Consider the following 21,837-nt stretch of genomic DNA (forward strand, 5'->3'; position numbering starts at 1 on the left):
TTGGGGCTGTCCTCTCTCAACTCAACGACGAGGGAGTCGATCAGCCAGTGGCCTTCATCAGCCGACGCCTGCTGGCCCGGGAACAGCGCTGGAGCACTATCGAGCGCGAAGCGTTCGCCGTGGTATGGGCCCTCAAGAAACTCCGGCCCTATCTCTTCGGTACCCATTTCCGGGTACTAACAGACCACCGACCCCTACAATGGCTGATGCAAATGCGGGGGGAGAATCCAAAACTGCTGCGATGGTCCATCTCTCTGCAAGGGATGGACTTCACTGTGGAGCATCGTCCTGGCCAGGACCACGCCAACGCAGATGGCCTGTCACGCTTCTTCCGCCTCGGCGAGGAGAGTACCCAAGAGGATGGGTGACTCTCCCTGCCTTCAGCTGGGGGGGACGCATGTTGGACAGGCCTCGTAGAAGGCCCGCTCCCTCCCCGCACGACAGGGCCCGGACCCGGCTCTCCCTGTATTTCCAGCAAGCACCATTCCGGCAACAAACCGAGGCAACCCACACCCCGTCCCCAACGGGACTCCAGTCCTCGAACACCCCGGTATCGGCTGGACCGGGCCCCGTCAGCAACATTGCTCCGACGCAGCCGCCATCTTTGGACACTGCATCACGCGGCCGCGTGGCCTCAGCTCGACCCCAACCCTGGGCCTGGCCAGGCCCCGACATCGAGGCACCACCATCCTCCCAGGAGGTGAAGAGACCACTTGGCAGGTCAATGGGAGAAGGAGCGTCAACGGCTCTCCCCCGCCAGGTGTCGATCGCCCCCGGCCTTCCCGGGCGCGGGCTCCACCCCCCTGCTGGGTGTCTGGACTCCCTCATCCCGGACCTCCCGACCTCCAAGAGCGAGGGTCCGGACATCAAAGGGCACCAGACCTATAACTGGGGGAGCTCCAGAGCAGGAAAGCAGTTGTATCCTGGAGTCGAGAGACACCGAGAAGAACTCATCCTTGACGGACTGCTGGCGCTGCCGCAGCCCTGCCTTGTGAACCATCTCTGAAGCCTGCTGGCGCTGCCGCGGCCCTCTGCATCGTGAACCCTCGCCCTAGCCTGCTGGCGCTGCCGCAGCCCTCCTTCGAGAACTATCATCCAAGCCTGCTGGCGCTGCCGCGGCCCTCCTTCGAGAACTATCATCCAAGCCTGCTGGCGCTGCCGCGGCCCTCCTTCGAGAACTATCATCCAAGCCTGCTGGCGCTGCCGCGGCCCTCCTTGGAGAACTATCATCCAAGCCTGCTGGCGCTGCCGCGGCCCTCCTTCGAGAACTATCATCCAAGCCTGCCGGCGCTGGCGCGGCCCAACCTTGCAGACCCCTAAGCTCGAGGATTGTGAGCTTCCCTCTTGCCGCACCTGTACCGGACCGGTACCAAGACTGTCCCGCTACCCCGTTCCCTACAGAGACTAGAATTGAGAGGACCCTCGTGTCCTGACCCCACTGTATCGCTGATAACCTTGCCTCAAGAACCGTATATAAAGTGCGTTGACCTCATCCTGGTGTCGTGTCCATCTGTGGGGGGGAAGTTACTTGTCTGTACGATCGCTGGAGACGGCCCTCACCGGAGGCCTCTCCCCCTGTCCTCGGCCGACCCTCCGGGTCCCCGTCTAACACTCACTGTCACTCTGCACTCACTGTCACTCAGCACTCACTGTCACTCAGCACTCACTGTCACTCTGCACTCACTGTCACTCTGCACTCACTGTCACTCTGCACTCAGTCTGCACTCACTGTCATTCTGCACTCATTTTCACTCTGCACTCACTCTGCACTCACTGTCACTCTGCACTCACTCTGCACTCATTCTGCACTCACTGTCACTCTGCACTCACTGTCACTCTGCACTCACTGTCACTTTCGCACTCACTCTGCACTCACTGTCACTCTCGCACTCACTGTCACTCTACACTTACTAGCACTCTGCACTCACTGTCACTCTGCACTCACTGTCACTCTGCACTCACTGTCACTCTGCACTCACTGTCACTCACTGTCACTCTCGCACTCACTGTCACTCTCGCACTCACTGTCACTCTACACTTACTAGCACTCTGCACTCACTGTCACTCTGCACTCACTGTCACTCTGCACTCACTGTCACTCTGCACTCACTGTCACTCTGCACTCACTGTCACTCTACACTCAGTTTGCACTCACTGTCACTCTCGCACTCACTTTCACTCTACACTTACTAGCACTCTGCACTCACTGTCACTCTGCACTCACTGTCACTCTGCACTCACTGTCACTCAACACTCACTGTCACTCTGCACTCACTGTCACTCAACACTCACTGTCACTCTGCACTCACTGTCACTCTGCACTCAGTCTGCACTCACTGTCACTCTGCACTCAGTTTGCACTCACTGTCACTCTGCACTCAGTCTGCACTCACTGTCACTCTGCACTCACTGTCACTCTGCACTCACTCTGCACTCACTGCCACTCTGCACTCACTGTCACTCTGCACTCACTGTCACTCTGCACTCACTGTCACTCTGTACTCAGTCTGCACTCACTGTCACTCTGCACTCACTGTCACTCTGCACCCACTGTCACTCTGCACCCACTGTCACTCTGCACTCACTGTCACTTTGCACTCAGTCTGCACTCACTGTCATTCTGCACTCACTGTCACTCTGCACTCAGTCTGCACTCACTGTCACTCTGCACTCACTATGCACGCACTGTCACTCTGCACTCACTCTGCACTCACTGTCACTCTGCACTCACTCTGCACTCACTGTCACTCTGCACTCACTCTGCACTCACTGTCACTCTGCACTCACTGTCACTGCACTCACTGTCACTCTGCACTCGAGTGCACTGTCACTCTGCACTCACTGTCACCTTCGCACTCACTCTGCATTCACTGTCACTCTTGCACTCACTCTGCACTCACTGTCACTCTGCACTCACTGTCACTCTGCCCTCACTGTCACTTCTCACTCAGTCAGCACTCACTGTCCCTCTGCACTCAGTTTGCAGTCACTGTCACTCTGCTCTCACTGTCACATGCTGTCACTCTGCACTCACTGTCACTTGCTGTCACTCTGCATTCACTGTCACTTGCTGTCACTTTGCACTCATTGTCATTTGCTGTCACTCTGCACTCACTGTCAAAAGCCCTCCTACCCCAAATAAAGATCAAAAACTGATTTTAACAGTGGGTCAAATATGTGCAGCAGTGGCGTCCAGCATTTGTCCATAAGCCGTATTCATGGAAGTTTGTTAGTTTAACTGCTAACCAGCTAAAAGAGTTTGATTCTGATCAATTGCATATAAAATCATTTTACCTTTGTTGCCTTCAAATCTGGCGCGGTTTTGCCTCTTGGGCCTACTTTGGACACCCATGTTTAGAACGTGCTGCACAACTCGCACTCGTCGTGCACGGCTCGAAATTAAAATTAGGAACATAGAATAATAAGCCCAGAAGCCATGCCCACTACTCTAGTTAAATCAACTTCTCCGTTTGGCACAAATGGCCATCTTTGCCTCCTTGCAAGGCATAAACTTAAGAATGTAAATGCTGCGTTTATGTAAATGTGTTTTTTTCTTCAACATTACTAATCCTTTCCCAGCCTGAGGCAGGAGAGTTTGTCTTTCCATAGGGTTCAGCCCAAGATATTTCTATAGCGCCTAGCAACTTGTAGCTTTATTTTGAAAAAGCTCCAAGGAGCAGATCATAACCATCTTTAAACCACCCAGACACTGGTGATTTTATCTTACAGGCTAGCAGTGCCCAGACCTGGCGGTGCGGTATTCCTGTACCACACAAACACGTGACACCATCTTTGAATAGCTCACAGAAGCCGGTCTACCTTACGAAGGCGCCCCAGACCCGGAGGTTCGATTTCTTACATCACCCATCAGCAAGTGGTTTCTGTCGATAGTTGGAAGAGGCCATTAGCTTTCTTCTTTGCTAGCGCCCAGAAGCATGCCGTTTTAGTTCCATTGGCACCGAGAGAAATAACGTCTGTATTTCGATAGCGCCCAGAAGCAGGAGGGTTGTTGTTCGATACTGGTGCTTCTAGTTTGCATGGCAGGTGGTAGGCAGGGTGGGCAGAGCTTCGCCGATACCGATGAGGGAGGGGGGCGTGGGCCCCCGTGTCTTGCTGTCTCAGCGCCGGATGAGTGAGGCTAATGAAGCCCTTTACCGGCCCGGCATGCAGCAGCTGCGAGCGGGGCGCTGCTGAATGGTAAACGCGCCCCGGCCATCTGGATTCACTTAACGAGGCACCCTGACAGCTCTTAATTGATATTTATGGACTGCCGCGCTCGTAACCGCACACAAAATGCAGGAAATGCCCAACTTAAAATATATATGGCCTATTGCGTTAAGGGTATTACAAACACTCCACCGCGAGGACCAATCACCATGCAGATTGTAAAATAAAGCACTGAAAATGCTCGCGCACTGAGGAATTTTTTCTACACGATCCAGAAACCCCTTAACAATACGGCTCGCAGCTCCTCCCCACTTCTGACGAAGTGGTGACGTCGCCGAGCCCTAAAAATTGTATATCCAACTGTTCATAGACTATTTGCAGGAGTGCGTTGGTCTCTAGTGTTTTTTCAGATATGTAGTTAGATGGGTTGTATTATAATAGTATTCATATATATAAAGACATTATTAAATGCCGCCCTCTAGCCAGATTCAATGGGGTGTAAGTTTGAGCATGGATAACTGAGTTTCCCAGTACACTAGAAGGTACTTGTTTTACTGACTAAGGGGCATATTTACAAGAACTTAACGCCGCCGTAGCATCAATTTTTTGACATTACAACATCTTTGTTTTAAAATCGCCATATTTACAAGTTGTGGCTAACTGCAGCTAGTGATACTTTTCCAGCGTAAACGTTAATTTACAAGATTGCCACTTCTGTTAGCAGGTTTTAACGAAAATGAGATGCAAGGTGGAGTTCCCATGCAAAAACTGATGTTAACCCAACTTTGTGATACTTCCAATGAAATTCCTGTACGGTGATAACCCCCAAAAACTACTGCTATTCCAAGTTAGAGGCAGATTTTTAAGACCAGAAAATATGTGTTCTTAAAAGTGGTACAAACACTTGTGTCCACATATAAGATATTTGGGTGCTGACTGCGCTGCAAGGAACATTACTGCCTCCCCCTGAGCCAAAACAAAAGGGCAGGGATGCGCCCTTTCAATAATGACCGCGTAGTAATAGTATTGCGATGTAATAACAGCATTAGTTCAATGTTCCCACTGTCGGAGTAGACAGGGTAGAGTGTGTGTCTGGCTATGTGGGTTGGTGTGGTGACTAGCTGCTTGAGTCCGATTTTGGTGAGTTTCTCCAGGAGGGTGGGGGTGTTCTGATCACTGGGGTTGTCCAGGTGAAAGTTGAGGTCTCCGAGTAGGATGTACTCAGTGGATGGGAGAGCCTGGGGGTGTGATGAAGTGCACAATGGCATTGGTGCATGGGGGGGTTATGGCCCGGGGGCCTGTAGATGACGGTGTCTGTTGAGGATGGTGTTGGGCTTGGCGCAGATCTTGAGGTGGAGGTGTTCTATGGTCTCCGTTGGGTCATTAGAGTGCAAGGTCAGTCAGAGTGTGCTCTTGTAGACAATGGTAATGCCACCTCCTGGGTGGTTGGGGGTTCCTTGTGACTGATGTTGTAGCTGTCGGAGATGGTGATGGCGATGTCCGGAGCAGAGGTTGGTCCAGGTTTATGTGAAGAAGACGATGTCTGAAGAGTTGGCACTGAGGAGGACCCAGATTTCTGCGGTGTGTTTGTGGAGGGACCACACATTGAGGAGGATGCAGTTGAGACGGTCGGGTGCACTGTTGGTCGGCTGGACGGTGATGAGAGGCGCTGGCTTGTTGATGTGCAGAAGGTGGGTTTACAGTTTCAGCAAGCAAAGGATGCAAGGGTATTCTTCGGTGATGCTAGATGGCAGGCGGAGAGGCATCCAGGTTGTCGGCGAGGAAGATTCTGGCGTCATAGCGGTGGAGTGTCCGGGAGGCAGGGTCTTTTGCACTGGAAGTTGTCTATGCGCTGACAGCGCAGACAAGCTTACCTTTGGCGCACCAGTGGCACAACCGCTGTTCATGACAGCACAGCAGCTGCCATTAAGTAGTGCGACAGGAGGTTGGACAGCTGGGAGGCGGGAAACAAGGGAAAGGGCACTGGAGGGGGCAGGGCTGCTATGGATCGCAGAGCCAACGAGGTAACGGACCGGGAAAAAGGAACCGTACAATAAGCACAAGAAAGAAAAAGCCAAACAAAGCAAAGAAAAAAAAACATACAGAGCCACTGGTAGAAAAGCAATGGTTAAGAGCAGAACGAGGGACAGGAACAGCAGTAAAGAAGGACAGGAGGGCAGTCAAACAGCAGAGCAGTGACGCTCTACCACTGAACCACCAACGAGGCACAGGCAGGAGCCTACGGGGGAGGAGAGCCTTGAAATCCTGACCTCCGGGTCAGAGGTACTAGCAGCAGCAGACGAAGACAGCAGCAGCAGCTACCGTCCCACAGCACAGCGCCGTCTGAGCAAGTCCACTAAGGGATAGTACCCTTTACAAAAAAGAACACTTGATGGACAGAATGCAGAACAATGTCATACATTCACCCCAGTACAGAGATCTGGGCCTAAATCCATCGTTTTTTTGCTCACCATGCCATTCCAGTATGAACCCGGCCATATGCAAATCAGTTTTGACCCTATGCCCCATGGGAACAGTCCAGCCCGAACTGCCAAGCCACGTCCTCCCTGGACTGGAAACAAGCCTCCAAGGACCGGTTTCGGGCTTTCAGCCCTCATCAGCCTGGAGAGCTTGATTCCAGGGGCATGGATAGCACGTGATTCATGTCTGAGCATACCCGTCCCATTCCCACTTCACTTGTGGCAAAACAGCCCCCATGCCGTAGCAATAGTATCTACATTCTCAAAATGTTTGCATCCTTCCATTTAAGACTGAAGTGCGGAAGTAGAGAAAATACATTGTTTTATACAATCAAAACTCTGTTGACATATTACAGACCCTTCAAATTCTACATTTTGTTGAAACTATTGCCTAAATCATTCAGTCAGGTCTGTACATTTTTTATAAACTTTGCATAGAATTCACAAAGACCTAAAAGAAGTCCAGAGATGCCCGTATCCATTGGATGTGGTGCATTTACAATACCATCAATAACGCTTGGTTTGGGTTTAACCCCATCTGATGTCAACAGATGGTCTAGGTACTAAACTTAATATACTCCAAAGATACATTTGTCTTCCCTGATAACAACCCCACTGGATTCCAAGGTGGACAGCACTCTTACAACATATTTGTCATGCACTTCTTTCGTATCAGCAAATATCAAGATGCCATCCTGAAATATTACTACATTTAAGATGCTCTTGAACATTTTTGTCATGACATTTTGAAACACAGAAGCATCTGAAGTCAGCCCAAACTGGAGTTACAAGGGCACCTAATGACACGCCGGTTCTAAGGCCAATTTGGACTGACCTACAGCACATACTTCCACTTTTGCAAGCTACAAGTAGAAAGTGAGTAAAAAGCATTGCACTGTGTACAGATTACCTTTTCTGTAAAGATATTTCATCGTGTAGTAATGTATTCTTCTGGAAGCCACCCTTTCCTGGGTTATAAAAAGCAGTGCTGTGTAAATGTCCTCATGGAGCAGTCAGTGTGCACAGATTTCTCACAGTGCAGTATAAAGCAGTGCAGTGTGAATACATTACTCATAGTATAATAAAAAGCAGTGTAGTGTGATAGATTTCTCAAAAGCAGTGCAGTCCACAAGTTTATTCTAAGTATGTCCCTTATAGTGTGGTAAAAAGCAGTACAGAGTGCACAGATTTCTTAGTTTGGTAAAAAAGCAGTGCAGTGTGCACATATTTCTTAGTGTAGTGAAAAGCAGTGCAGTGTGCACAGATTTCCTGTTTAAGTTGTAAATACCGCTCAGTGCAGGAAGAAGCAGTGCAGTGGACATATTTCTCATGTTATAGTGAAAAGTAGTGCAGTGTAAACAGATTTCCTGTTTAAGTTGAAAATACCTCTAAGTGCAGTGGACATATTTCTCATGGTATAGTGAAAAGAAGTACAGTGTGTGCAGATTCCTCGTAGTACAGTATAAAGGAGTGAGGTGCTAATAGTGTTCTAACAGTGTAGCAGAAAAACAGTGAGATATGCACACATTTCTTATGTGCAGAAAAAAAATCTCAGTAGTGTTAAAGGATTTCTCAAAATGCATTAAGCAGGAGTTCAGAATGCACAATCCATAGTGCACATACTTCTCATACTTAAACAGAATTGGAGTGTGTATAGATTCATCAGAGTGCATTAAACAGCACTGGAGTGTACATGGATGTCTCCTAGTGCAGCAAAAAGAGGTGCAGCGTTCCCTTATTTCTCAATCTGTTGTAAACAGTAGAACTATGCACATACTTCTCATAGTGCAACAAACATCACCATGCAATGCTTTATCACAGTCTAGTAAATGTAATGCAGTGTGCACACTAAGCGCAGTAAACAACAGTGCAGTGTGCACAGATTTGTCAGTGCAGGAAAAAACAGTGCAGCCCAAATGTTGCCAGCGCGTTGTGAACAGATTATTCAGTGTTATTAGATGGAAGGTGCACAGAGTTTTCATAGTGTAGTATAAAGCAGTGCAGAATGTTCACATTTCTCAGTGTAAGATTCAGTGCCGTGTGCACAGATCCCTCATATTGTAGTATTAAGCAGTGCAGCGAGCACAGATTTCTTACAGTGTAGTAAACAGCAGAGCAGTTAACACTGATTCCTGATGGTGCAGTAAAAATCAGTGCAGCGTTCACAGATTATTCACAGTGCAGTAATATGCAGAGCAGCATGCATAGATCTCTCATAGTGCTGTATAAAGCGGTGCTATGTGCACAGATCCGCCAGAGTGCAGTAAACTGCAGTCCAATGTGCACAGTTTTCACGGCTCAGTAAAATGCAGTGCAGTGTGCATAGATCTCCTCTATAACACTAATGATAAACACAAATACCCCTGGGTCGTTTGTAAAGCGCCCCCCCAAAGAGGTCTCCGGATAGAAGAGCAAGAGCATGGCTCAGCCCAGTTCCTGGCAGAGATTTGCTCCAGGATTATTTAGTCTATTGATGCAAACACAGCAGAAGGTGCTGACAATCTCCTACCTGTGCAGATATTCTCAGGCTCTATCCTCCTCTGGGGGCTGGAGTGGGGCAGGTGAAAGTTTGGAGCCTCGGGGACGCCTGTAAGTGTCCCAAAGTGATGTCAGCTTCCGTCACTAGTGCTGTCTCTGCCGCCGCTGATCCGGAAGAGGAAGCCCTTCTCTCTGTGCTACAATGTGTTCAGTGGATTTCACCAGCTGGAGATGAGCGCCTTCTGCTGTCAACTGACAGAAACTGCCTCCAGTCGAGAATTCATTTCACATAAATAAGCATTTCGTTTGCAGAAAAGGCCTGGGTTTTAAGATGCGGCAGATAGGGTTGCCATCTAACACCAGCTGAGATGGCAACACTAGTCGCAGTCTTGGATTATTTTAAGACACGCAAAACAAAACAATGGCATGTCCAATCCAGAACTCCTCACAAATACGAAATTACTAGGGGGCTGGTTGTTTTAATTTACTGAATTATTAATTTTAAGGAATCTCAGTTGTTTTAATGTATTTTTATTATTAGGTTGGTTTGTTCTGTTTTAGACAGGATTTGAGAGGTAGCTTGACACATGCACAAGCTAATATTTAAACACAGGTTTACATAATATTTGTTTTGGGTGAATATCCCAGATGGTATTATGGGCCTCATTTATGAAAAGTGTTGCATCGCTGGGGGGAACCAGCCATGAAACACTTGTCATAGTGCCATCGTTGCGACACCATGAATGTGCCGTATTTACTGTACGGCGCTCCATGTCGCAAGGATTTACAGATACATCTGTATTCCTGGTGTATCTGTAGGTGCAAAATTGACGCATTGCTGGAGTGTGTCCGAAAACAGACGGAACTCCAGCAATGTGTCCTTTCACATAGGGCAATCCCCATGTGAATGGGCCTGCGTCAGTCTTACGCCTGTTGTTAGGCAGGCGTAGGGATCTGATGCAGTGGCGTCCTAGTGAGTGCGTACTGAAATCTGATAGATTTCACTGCGCCACTTCTCTGACCGTTGTTTGTGGTTAGATGCGTCACTTTGTAAATATGTCGCAGTGTAGTGCATATTTTACGCTGCCAGTGCGTCACATGAAAGTGACGCACTGGCGGTGCAAGGGGCTCATAAATAAGTCCCTATGTATATATAGAGTGCAAGAGTGCTTACATTCATTCAGGCGCAGAGTTTTAACTATGATTGTGTATTTACTTTTTTTGTTGTTTTTTAAATCTGTTTTTATTGACTTTGGTGTTACATATCCATGAAAGGCGCTGTGCCACATCAAGAGCCATTTATACATCTCCTATCTACATTAGAGATAAATTACTTTAAGTGGGGGTTAAACAAGACATACATATCTATGTCGACGCTGGTTCAGAAACAAGGTTAACACCTAACATGTATTTTACGGAGGGTAGAAGTTACAGTACAGTAATTGCATGGTCTCATTAGTGCGTTTTACAGAGTACTTTCCGATCATTCAGCATATACAATTGAACAGATGTCATGGTCAAAAACAATCAAAACCAAAATTAACCAGAGCAGCATTAACCTATGTCTGTGCGATTATCCCTCATAGTGCACCCTCCTTCACCCCCATCAGCCCACCTTGTGACATCAGCTTGACAGTAGCCTCCATCCATTGGCTGGGGCTGTGTCCACCCTGAGTGTTAAGTGGGATATGCGATTGCGCCTGATATTATGACTGACTATTGGCAGGGTGCCCGACACACACTGCGGGCTTGCGCCTCCCACCCTCAGGTTGCCCCTGAGGGCTGTCCCCCCAGCCCTGCTGTAGGGCCCGGAGCAATGCTGGCGGAGAGAACGGGGGACCTAAAGGGAAAAGTGGATCCATTCAGAGAGAAAGGAAACAAGGAATCTGAGATATAAGGAAAGATGACCGGAAATGGTTTAACTTCGAAACTGGGTCGCTATGTGCTCCTTTCTTAGCCCCATCGTTTTTCCCGCAAGATGGCAATTCCCTCTGCTTTGGCCAATGCTAAAAGCAAGTATTGTATTGTATTGTATATTGGATTTATATAGCGCTTATCACCCAGGGGTCTCTAAGCGCTTGCCTTGGGAACCCATCCTGGCTTTTCCCTGTGAGATAGCCCCTACAGGGCATCCCCAAGGTGAAAGCCAGGCATCCCACCGCGGGGGGCCGTTGTGGAGATTAAGCAAGCTTAATGCCCAGAGTTGCAGAGTGTGAACCCATGATTAGGTCAGGCACCGAAGCGAGAATTATCGAGTCCGTGGACATTTGAGCTCAAGACCCTGCCGCGTTGGGAATTGAACCCTGGTCCCGGGTCTGACCTCTGCTTCAGGGTCTGCCTGCTCTAACCAGTGAACCACACTTCTCCACTACCTCCACGCATCTATATGCGGCGGATCGTGTGCTTTCCACCGCTTAGTAAGAAGTTGCTTGGCAACCACCAATCCCAGGTGAAGCAACCTAGATGTGACTTTTGTGGCCGGCGTTCCACGGAAATGGTGTAATAGGTAAGCAGTCCATTCAAAGGGTATGTTGCGTCTTGTGCATGTGCGTAATTGCTCACTTACTGCTCGCCAATAGGTATGTAGTCTGTGACAGTCCCACAGCATATGTATCAATCCTGCTCCTGGTTCTGCACAGTGAGAACACACCACATCCGTACGGTGAAAGTACCTATTGATCGTCTTGGGTGTAAGATATGCTCTGTGGACTATGAACAGTTGTATTTGTTTGAATCGCATGTTTCTGGGTATACGAAACAGGCTCTTCATGATTTTTTCCCATTCCCTGTCTTCCAATTGTCCCCCTAGATCTGTTTCCCATTTGCGGCGGAGTGAATCCAGACCGATCGCGGCATGTGTTTGAAGTGACGCCACGAACCAGCGAACCAAATGCCTGCCCCGCCCCATGACGTGGAGGTACTATATAGTGAGGTGTTGGCTCGGTTCCATGGTCATGTCCCCCATCCAGCGGTTAGTGCCACAATCAGCGACTGATGTCCTAGGAATTTCCCTGGTGGTAGTCCCAGGTCTCCTACTAGGGATACATATGGTATAAGTGTGCCATCCCGATACAGTTCTCCCAGGGTCTGCACGTTGCCTTCATGCCATTCCTTGAGCGCAATAGACGTGAGTACCCCTAGGCCCACTAGGGGAGCCCTCCAGTGGTATTGCCGGTGCATAGGGGATTAGCTCCCTGGTGAGGTAGAGGCTACGGTGGTAGCTTGTATGCCACCGCCAGAACGAGTGGCACCAGCAATGCGGGTTTGGTGGCCGGGTGAAAGAGCCTGGTTATTTGTTCCAGTGAGCGAGGAGGTAGTGTGGTTGCAGTGTCCTCGCGACCCCTATCTGCAAGCCAACGAGCTATCCAGTGCAGTTGTGCGGCTAAGTAGTAGTGCTCAAAACAAGGCGCTGCAAAACCCCCTTGGTTGGTTGGCAGGTACAATTTTGTCAATGCCATTCTATGCCTGGCATTCCCCCAAAGGAAGTCCCTGAGTAGTCTAGTGAGTGTAGCAAAGAAGGATGCCGGGACATATAGAGGTAGATTAGCAAAGTAGTACAGGAGGCGGGGAAGGATCACCATCTTGGATAGTGCCACTCTGCCTGTGACCGTTAGTGTATCTGTGACTTGATTGCTGCCAAGGCCTTTCCCAGGTTGCCATTGAATAGATCTGTCAGTTGACGGTATATCTGAATTCCCAGGTAGCAGAAGGTGTCTTCCCTCAATTGCACCCTTGTAACATTTAGAGTATAACCGGGGTCTGAACTTCCCTCCCCGAAGGCATAAACACAGGACCTGCCAGCGTTTACACTGAGTCCAGAAATGGAAGTGAAGTCGCGTAGTGTACATGCCAGCTGGGTTGGTATATGTCTCTCACATAGATCAGGAGGTCATCTGCGTACAGCGGCACTTGGTGCACCGCATCGCCCTGGGGTATTCCATCTCCCAGTGTCGCACGCAGTGCTGCCGCAATGGGCTCTATCTCCAATGCAAACAGGAGGGGTGACAGCGGGCATCCCTGCCTGGTGCCTCTGCATATCAGTATGGCGTCAGAAATGTATGGCCCCAATCACACCCGAACTGTGGGATTTTTGTATAAGAGGCCAACCATCTGAAAAAATCTCAGGCGCAGCTCATATCTCGATAGCACTGCCGCTAGGCAGCTCCATTCTAAGCAAACAAAGGCCTTCTCCAGGTCTAACACAGGGCATCCCGCTCTGGGCCACGTCCTCACACTGTCTGACGCCACTCTAAAAAACCACTCTAAAAAACCTGCGCAAGTTCAGTGATGTGCTACGTTTGGGTACAAATCAAATTTGTGAACCAATTCGGGGACTACCAGCGCCAACCGTTCTGCTAGCACTTTAGCGAATATCTTATAGTGCGCATTAAGCAGCGCCAAGGGCCTATAAGATCCCAGGACTGTGGGGTCCCTGTCTGGCTTCTGCAAGGACACCAGGTAGGCCTCGCGCATCGAAAGGGGCAGTTTGTCCTCTTCCAGAGCTGTGATGTAAAGGGTGTGTAAGCTCTGAACCAAAGATCCCCAGTAAGCCTTGTAATTTTCCGGCGTTTTCCCAGACGCCATAGATCGGATCGCCTCCCGAGTTCCTCTAAGGTAAGGGGACCATTGAGTGTCTCCTGATGTGCCTCTAGAAATCTCTCCATCTCTGGACATTGGCAGCGTCCCTGGATTGGTATAATTGTGTGTAGTGGTCTGTCATCACCTTGTGGATCTCAAGTTGTGTGTACACCAGGTTTCCCTCCGGTGTATGTATGGCTCCGATTGGGGTGTGATTACTCTCCTGCTTCAGCAGCCAGGCAAGCTTACGGTCCGCCCAATCTGCTGTGGCATGTGTGTGAGCCGTGTGGGCTGTGTATTTGTGGCATCGTAATTGCTCCATGAGTTCCACGTGTTGTGTCCAGAGGGTTTCCAGGCCCGAGTGTCTGCTCCCTCCCTCTCCCTCACGTTCATGTTTGAGTAGCTGTGATTCTAGGCGGGTGAGCGATAATGCTAGCTGCTGACGTATGTTCCACGTAGCCCCTAGACAGTGACCGCTATTTTGTGGGCATCCCATTCCACCAGTGTATTGCTTGCTGTACCTTCATTGAGTTCAGAATATGTGAGGACAGCCGTTCCTAGTGATGCGCGGAATTCAGAGTCTTCTAATACGGTTGGCTGGAGGCGCCAATCTGAGGGCGATCAGCTTCCCAACTGAGATGGATTTGCATAGGGTTATGATCGGAGTCCACCCCCGGTATTCCGATGTCTCGACTAGTGGGAGTAGGGATTGGGAGCCCACCACTCTATCCAAGAGTACATGTAGGTCATGTAGTGCGGAGTAGTAGGAATAAACACGCTTGTTGGGATGGAGGACGCGCCATATATCTAGCAGTGTTCAGTGTGACTGATAGCCAGACCGTGAGCACCTGCGCGTTTGACACAGCCGATGTCTTCCGGAGGGGGTGATGGGCCTATCTATGTGTACATCGAGCAGTGAGTTAAAGTCCCCACCTAACAGCCAGGGGAGCCCAGCGTAAGGAGTCAGCATTGATGACAACTGTGTTAGAAAAGATGCCGGTCTACATTTGGGGCATATATCGAGGCCAGTAGTATTGCTTGACCGTTAAGTGTCCCACGCACTAAGGTGTATCTGCCTTTGGGGTCTGTCACCACATCCGCACAGACGAACGGGGTGCCCGCTCTCACCCAGGCTAGTGTGCCCCTCGCATGTGCTGAGTATACCGTGCCATACAGTGCTTGCGCATTCTGTCTAGTTCCGGCTCAGTCACATGTGTTTCCTGCTATAAAGCAATTCCAACCGAGTGTCTCCGGAGGTAAGTGAATATGAAGTAGCGCCGCGTGGGTGTGTGCATGCCACGTATTGTAGCGGGAATTCCGTTCTCCTACAGAACTGTGCATAGAGATATGGAACCTCAGTGAATTAGGATGGCCCAAAACTCACCTCAGTACCCAAAATCCCCTTACCGAGCTAGCTACAGTGTCTCATTGGTCATAACAAACTCCCAATGTTCAGACAAACCGGAACATGAACTTAGAATACCTCAGGTATCGTGGAACACATGAACACTCTTTCGCTATATAATCATTACAAACCAGAACGTGGAGTAAATGAGGACACGTGCATATTTGAAATGTTTATTTACTAATGCAGGGTTCTCAAACGCAGTATCTTATATAATACAAGCAAACATATTATAAGAAAAAAAGTTATCAGCATAGTTACTAGTCCATAGAAAGTGAACGGTGACAGCATACTAAGATGCTGAAATGAATAGGAATTAAAAACACCTATTTCTCACCCTACCTAATTACAATAGTATATTATATCTATGAAGGTCTCTTTTGGGTTTTAGCAGGGCGGGCCCATACCTCAAAATCTCAGTGGCAGAGGATCACATCATCTTCCACCAGCTCTATGCATGCGAAGCACCATCAAGTGTGTTACGTGTGTTCTTAGCAAAGCAATATAAAAACCGCTTAAACCAGATTTTGGCAGCAGCTGCATTTGTGTTATGTCTAGGAAGGTGCGAAGATCAGACCTCACAACAACACTGTGTCGAGTTATCCTTGGAGGTTTCAGCACTCACTGTGCAGACAGTGTGACAAGCAAAGCTGATATCAGAATAATAACATATTATTATCAAGTAAATCACAACGCTCTTCTAGGTTGAAAGCTAAAATAACAATTATGTGTCGTGTGCAAAATGATGCAAAAGGAAAAATGGCATTTAAACATTTAATAAGCTCATGCTAACTTAACACAGTATATAGAAAAGAAGTAGCTATGTGACACCCCCCCAATGATCTGAGCACGGACAAGATAAGGTAAGGTAAGACCAGAATAGGGGCATAACATGAAAGCAGAGTTCAATAATAATGAGCTACGGTAATTTACAAAAGCAGATGCAATGGTCTTACAGCGGTCAAACTAAAAAGTTCCAAACTTTTCAATTCACGGCCCACTTTCACTCAAGTCAATAGGCCTGGGGTTTGAAAAAAAATGTTTGTACACAAAAAGGACCCAAAAAACAATGCAATCAGGAACGTGCTATTAGCAAAAGTTCCGAAGGCTTCTCAGGATAGGACTGAATATGCAAAATATGCAGCAACAGCCTCCAGCATGAAATCACTGTCATCATCCGAAAACAGTTCAGCCATCCAATTAATTAGTGGGAAAGAGCATACATGCTCCTCCAGCCCCGGATCCTCTAGCATTATCAGAGGGAAACTCGGTGGGTTCTCAAGAAAGCTCTGTGCCAAGAACTCATGCGCTGCTGCGAGTATGTCCATTAGTCCATGCATTGCTGTCAAGGCCATAATCCTTTCGCCAGAACAAATCAACTCGTGAGCAACTACGGGACTCATCAGGTGATTAAAATCGACGTCAGGAGACACCGTCTTGCAGAGACACAAATCAATGGCCCAGTCGAAATCGCCGCTCAGGCAATGAAACACAGGCTGGACACATGCGAAATAGGAAAACCGAAACGATAATCCAAATGCCGTGCTTAAATTCGCAAGCGGCAGTGCGCCATAGTAATCAGGCATCCGGTTGCGAAACAGTGGCAGGAGGGGCTGTGCGGCTCCTAACCCAGGACGGGCATCCATGTTTAATAAAACAAAATATCACCAGAACGCCTGCAGCCAATGCTAGCAAAACAGGGAAGCCACCAAACAGGCTTGAAAACATAGAATGAAAACAATCAGGGATGACTCCAAATATTTTCTCGAAGGAAGTCACGAGACCACTGCTAACTATTTTAAAAAAGTGTGCGAGGCCAGAAGTGGAGGAGGCATTAAAGATTTGATGAACCAGCTCGCTGAAATGTAACGGCAAATCAGTATTTAAAAGCGCCTGCACCTCTGTGCGCGTGTTAGTTATGTGAAGGACAAATGTTTCTCGGGCCGAACTCAGGGCCACCTCTTTTTGAGACAAAAGGGCTCTTCTTCTACTCATACCATTGAACTCTGCCTTCAAGGTTGGGATGCACGGCCAGATGGAAACATCTGAATTCCCATGTGTAGGAGGATACAGAACGTTTTTGCAACACACCACACATTCTGATACTGTTACCACATAAGCGATACCTTTAATTAACCCACAACAGTCTTCGTTATTCAATAGTAAATAACTGCCATTTGCCAGTAATGTGAAAGTTGGAACAATTGCATGAACCGGAGTACCTTTCAAAACACAGGCCAAATTCGGCCGGTCCTGGTTACAAGAACTGTGCAACTGGATGTGTCTGCATATCAATGAATGATCAGGTGTCTCTGTGCATTCCTCCCCCTTAAGATAAACTTCTTTCTCGTCTTTCAGGCACCTGTAAGTGAATGGAAGCGACCATACCTCATGGAGAAACGAGCTACCTAATGATTCATATCTTCCTATCGCAATGTATCGCATACAATTTGTAAATTTGTACAAAGCAAATGGTAATGTGATTAACCCGTGGATAAGCCACGTAGCAGTAGTGGCTTCAGCCACAGAGAACGGTAACGATTCCAACCTCTCAATATGTAACATGGAAAAGGATGCATCACGCATTGAAAGCATGCGCTGCTTGTCAGTCAAATTAAAAGGGGCAAAGAGGGAGGACACGTTCATGTAATTCCAGGGCACCCTACCAGCCATAAGCGTCTGCAAGGTCCACGCAAATTGCATAATGGAACGCAATTGATTTTGACCATGGTATAACACAGACACTTCATCATGTACAATATCAACAACAGAAGATACAATATTATTCAACGTGTAAATGCGTGAAGAAAGCATGTTAATACTGTTATCCACAACCGCAAGCACCTTTTCCAAATTAGCTTGATCAATTGCTCTAAGGCGCTTAGCAGCCTCAACCTGTGAGGTTTTCCAGATTTCATTGTAAATCGCACAAATCCATCTTTTAGACCTACCACTAGCCGGGCCTTTTATGAAATCATTTAAATCCACATCATCCACATCATCAGTCAGTTGATGTAAATTAACTGCAGCCAATGTAGAATTTTGAAGCCAATTCTGACACAATTTGCCCACCGAGTAAGTGGTGAAAGAATGGTCAGTATCAAAACGGGGATCAGGCCTGACTTGTGTAAATCCATCAGCTAAACCCAGAAAGCGACGTTGGCACGAATCAGAGCTTCTGTGCCACATCAGCCAACCCTTCAAATCCAAACTGGATACATTAAAGGATGAATTATGCAACAGTGTTTGCAATTCTCGAATGGAAAACTGTGTAAAAGGATTCCAACCGGAATATTCTTCCTAATCAGGGATAGTAGGTGTATTTAATTTTTTAGAAGTAGCCAATCCAAAGCATGTTGTTTGGAAAATGGTAGAATTTAAAAACAACATATGATTTGGGATGAGACATGCACGGTGCAAAGCCTCAACGCCTTGTACCTGCCAACTTTTAGAACCCCAAACTGATTAAGGTCAATGGTTTCCTTCCATAGCTCGTAGCCCTCTACAGCTAATTTGTCTAGAAAGGACTTCGAATACAACAATTTAGTATCAGTAAGTCTAACTTTGGACATGGACTTTTGTGTCATTTTAAAATAAAAGGACTCCGGACTTGATTAAAGTCGGTAAAATAAGTGTACCTTTTCAAAAATGTACTAGAGCTGCCTTGTAACGGTGCTGGGCAATGTTCCCACTGTGTGTAATTTACAGTACCCCTTCTGGAACTCATTTTATGCAGATAATGGTTACCAAAATGTTGAAAGCAAAATAATTCACCATAATTAGCAGAATCTAAATATAAATCTTCAGCATCAAAGGCAGCATAATATTTCAAATCAGAGAATAATGCTTCTACGGCCTGAATATCCCAATCATCGGAACGTATGTTTTGTTTCACCACATCTCCCATGTTCACCCTGAGCACATTAGGGACATTAACCACTTCAGTAGGGCCATGGATTTGAAATTTAACCGCATCCCACACAATCCCATCAAGAACAGGCCAAGCAGTGATGTTAACAATACTCAAGTCTCTCTGCAGTCTGTGTGCTGAATGTGACGAGGAAAGGGGGGCCAAAGTTCCATTAAGATGCCGAATGCATGTTCTCTCCTCGACATAGTGTCCATCGATAAGACGGCAAAAATAAAACACAAAACCAATTGACATAAAAAGGTAAATTGAAAAAAGTACCAGCCAAATATATGTCCAAGGGGGAATCCAATTTTTTTTTTAAATAAAGTGGCATAAATTGCAAAACGTGAGGGCTTTTTCGAATTTACTGAAACAGTGTCAAATGAGAATCTGGATTCTGTGGCCAAACGTGTTTGCAAATCAGGCATTGATAAGTCAGCTGGATAGGTGTAATCTAGGTCATCAATGTTATTAACAGGTAAAGTACTTAATAAAGGATTGGAAACAGCAGGAATCTCGAGGGCCACTTCTGGCTCAGCATTAGAAGTAGCGCCCAAAACAGAATTTCTCACAATCGAAGGACAGGAGACCGCCGGTGTCATACTATGAAGAATCGGCCACCCTGTGTATCTTGACATTGTCAATTGAGATAAACCTGTTATCCTTATGACCTGTAAGTGGAGGTAAAATGACTGTTCTTGTGCCCTTCACTCCAAGAACGGGAACCGGAGCTCGATATGAAGGACCAAATTCTTTCTTGTTATCGATCTTCTCTCGAACCAGTTCTCCAACTTGGGGTAGCCAGCCAACTACCGGGATCTGCAACGCATCATCCGATGTGGAGGGCAAATGTTCCTTTTCAAGACTGTCTCTGGTCTTTTGTAGATCCTGTAAAACATTGCAATGTTCATCTACGTCAAAGGCCGTGGCTTGGGCCATGCAGTCTAGACCTTCGAGGTCAGGGACAAACATCTTAATACCAAAGAGCATCTCGCAAGGGGTCCGCCCACCCAGAGACCTTCTAGGGAGATTATTAAGAGCACGCTGCACGCCATTGAGATGGGTCAACCAGTTTCTGCCAGTGCCTATAACTCGTGCTGTCAAAGATTGCTTTAAGTCACGGTTCATTCGTTCCACTACACTATTACCCTCAGGTCTGTATGGAGACGAAAACTTGACTTGGACCCCCAACAAAATCATAGCATCCTTATACGCCTTAGAGGCAAAAGCCGGACCCCGATCCGAATGGAAGGTACCACAGGCAAAAATCCCTACAAAGACACGCAAATCTCTTATGACAGTCCGTGAATCAGCGCTGCGATGGGGCCAGACCCACACAAAGCGTGTTCATGAATCAACTGCTATTAAGATGTACTTATACGCAGTATCAGATGAGAAAGGACCGCAGTGATCTAAATAAATGCATCATAGTGGTTTATTAGAAATGTACAACTGTGTCTGTGGTGGACACAGTTAATCTGCTGGCAAATGTCGCATTGAAGGACATAATCGCGCGTCTGTAGTGAAGTAGTGTGGCTCACTGGTTAGAGGCGGCAGACCCGAGAGCAGAGGACGGCCCGGGACCAGGGTTCGATTCCCGGCGTGGCAGGTTTCTGGACCAGGGTCAGCGGACTCGATAATTCTCTCGCCTCGGTGCCCACTCTGATCAGCGATCACACTCGGCAACTCTGGGCATTAGCTTGCCTCATCTTCACTAACGCCCCCACCAGACTGCCGGGGATGCCTGGTCTCACCCTGGAGATACCCATTAAGGGACCATCTCTCAGGGAAGCCAGGAAGGGTTTCGCAGCGGTCGAAGCGCTTTGGGACCCTCCGGGTAAGTAGTGCGCTATATAAATGCCTATACATTACATTACATACATTACATTACATTACATCTGTTTGTACAGTCCCCGCCACCAGAAACATTGTTGTGAGTTAAAGTGGCCGAGACGCCTGCATGCGCAGACGCCACACCTTCATGCGCCGCTGTAATCAACGTAGCTCTGCGATCCGAGTTGGGAATCAACCGTTCCCCAATGTCAGGAATTTTCACATAAGGAACCTTATCGGGACTTAAGTGGTATGTGTACTTCGAAGGGAAACCCGTAGGATATTTACCTCCCTTCTCAGTGGCAGCTACAGCCGCCAAGATGTCAACATCTATTTTACTTTTGGACCGTGTAACTGCTGCAACTAAATATTTCGATACCGCTGATTTCCCTGCTTCATCAGCAAGCGAGTTACGGACAGCGTGGACTCCAACATCACAAACACAAGTGGCAACTTCTCCTTAAGTTCAGCCACTCGGACCCAGATCATCTTATGTTTTATTGTGCTACCCTTGGAATCACGAAAGTCATTCAGAATCCAAAAGAACAAGTTCTCATTGTAAGACTGGACACAGTAGTAAGAATCACTCACAATCAAAGTCGTCACACTAGGATCAGCGTACTCCAATGCAAGCATCAGAGCACGAAGTTCTGCTAATTGTGCGGTGCAGTCCCCTAGTGTCTGCGTGTGCACGACACTAAACTTGAACTCATCGTTCACCATGGCACCGAACACAATGGCGCATGCGGAGACGTAGGCATGTTTAGAGCCATGCGCAACCTGCGCCGAACCATCAGTGTAAATGATGCAATGGAAATCCTCCAAAGGTCGCATTGCTAAAGGAGCCGGATGAACAAATTCATACTGTAAGTTCTCCTGCAACCGTAATGAGGCGTCAAAAATAAACGTGACATCCTGGGACGTCAAGGATGAAGCCCATTGAATCCACCGAGGGTGCAAAGCTTTGGAATTTGATACATTGGCTT

General features: G+C 47.7%; 1 protein-coding gene across 1 annotated transcript in view; it reads right to left on the reverse strand.

The window, feature by feature from the left end:
- Window positions 1–9,286, reverse strand: part of LOC147736450 (uncharacterized) — a 59,713-nt gene extending 50,427 nt beyond the window's left edge. Inside the window, exon 1 of the mRNA XM_086953182.1 lies at window positions 9,157–9,286. The gene's annotated coding sequence lies outside the window, so the exon portion shown is untranslated. The remainder of the gene's footprint in view (window positions 1–9,156) is intronic.
- Between the last annotated feature and the right edge of the window lie 12,551 nt (window positions 9,287–21,837).

The sequence above is a fragment of the Lissotriton vulgaris genome, chromosome 1_2 (genome assembly GCF_964263255.1).
Source record: "Lissotriton vulgaris chromosome 1_2, aLisVul1.2, whole genome shotgun sequence".
NCBI classification, from domain to species: Eukaryota; Metazoa; Chordata; class Amphibia; order Caudata; family Salamandridae; genus Lissotriton; species Lissotriton vulgaris.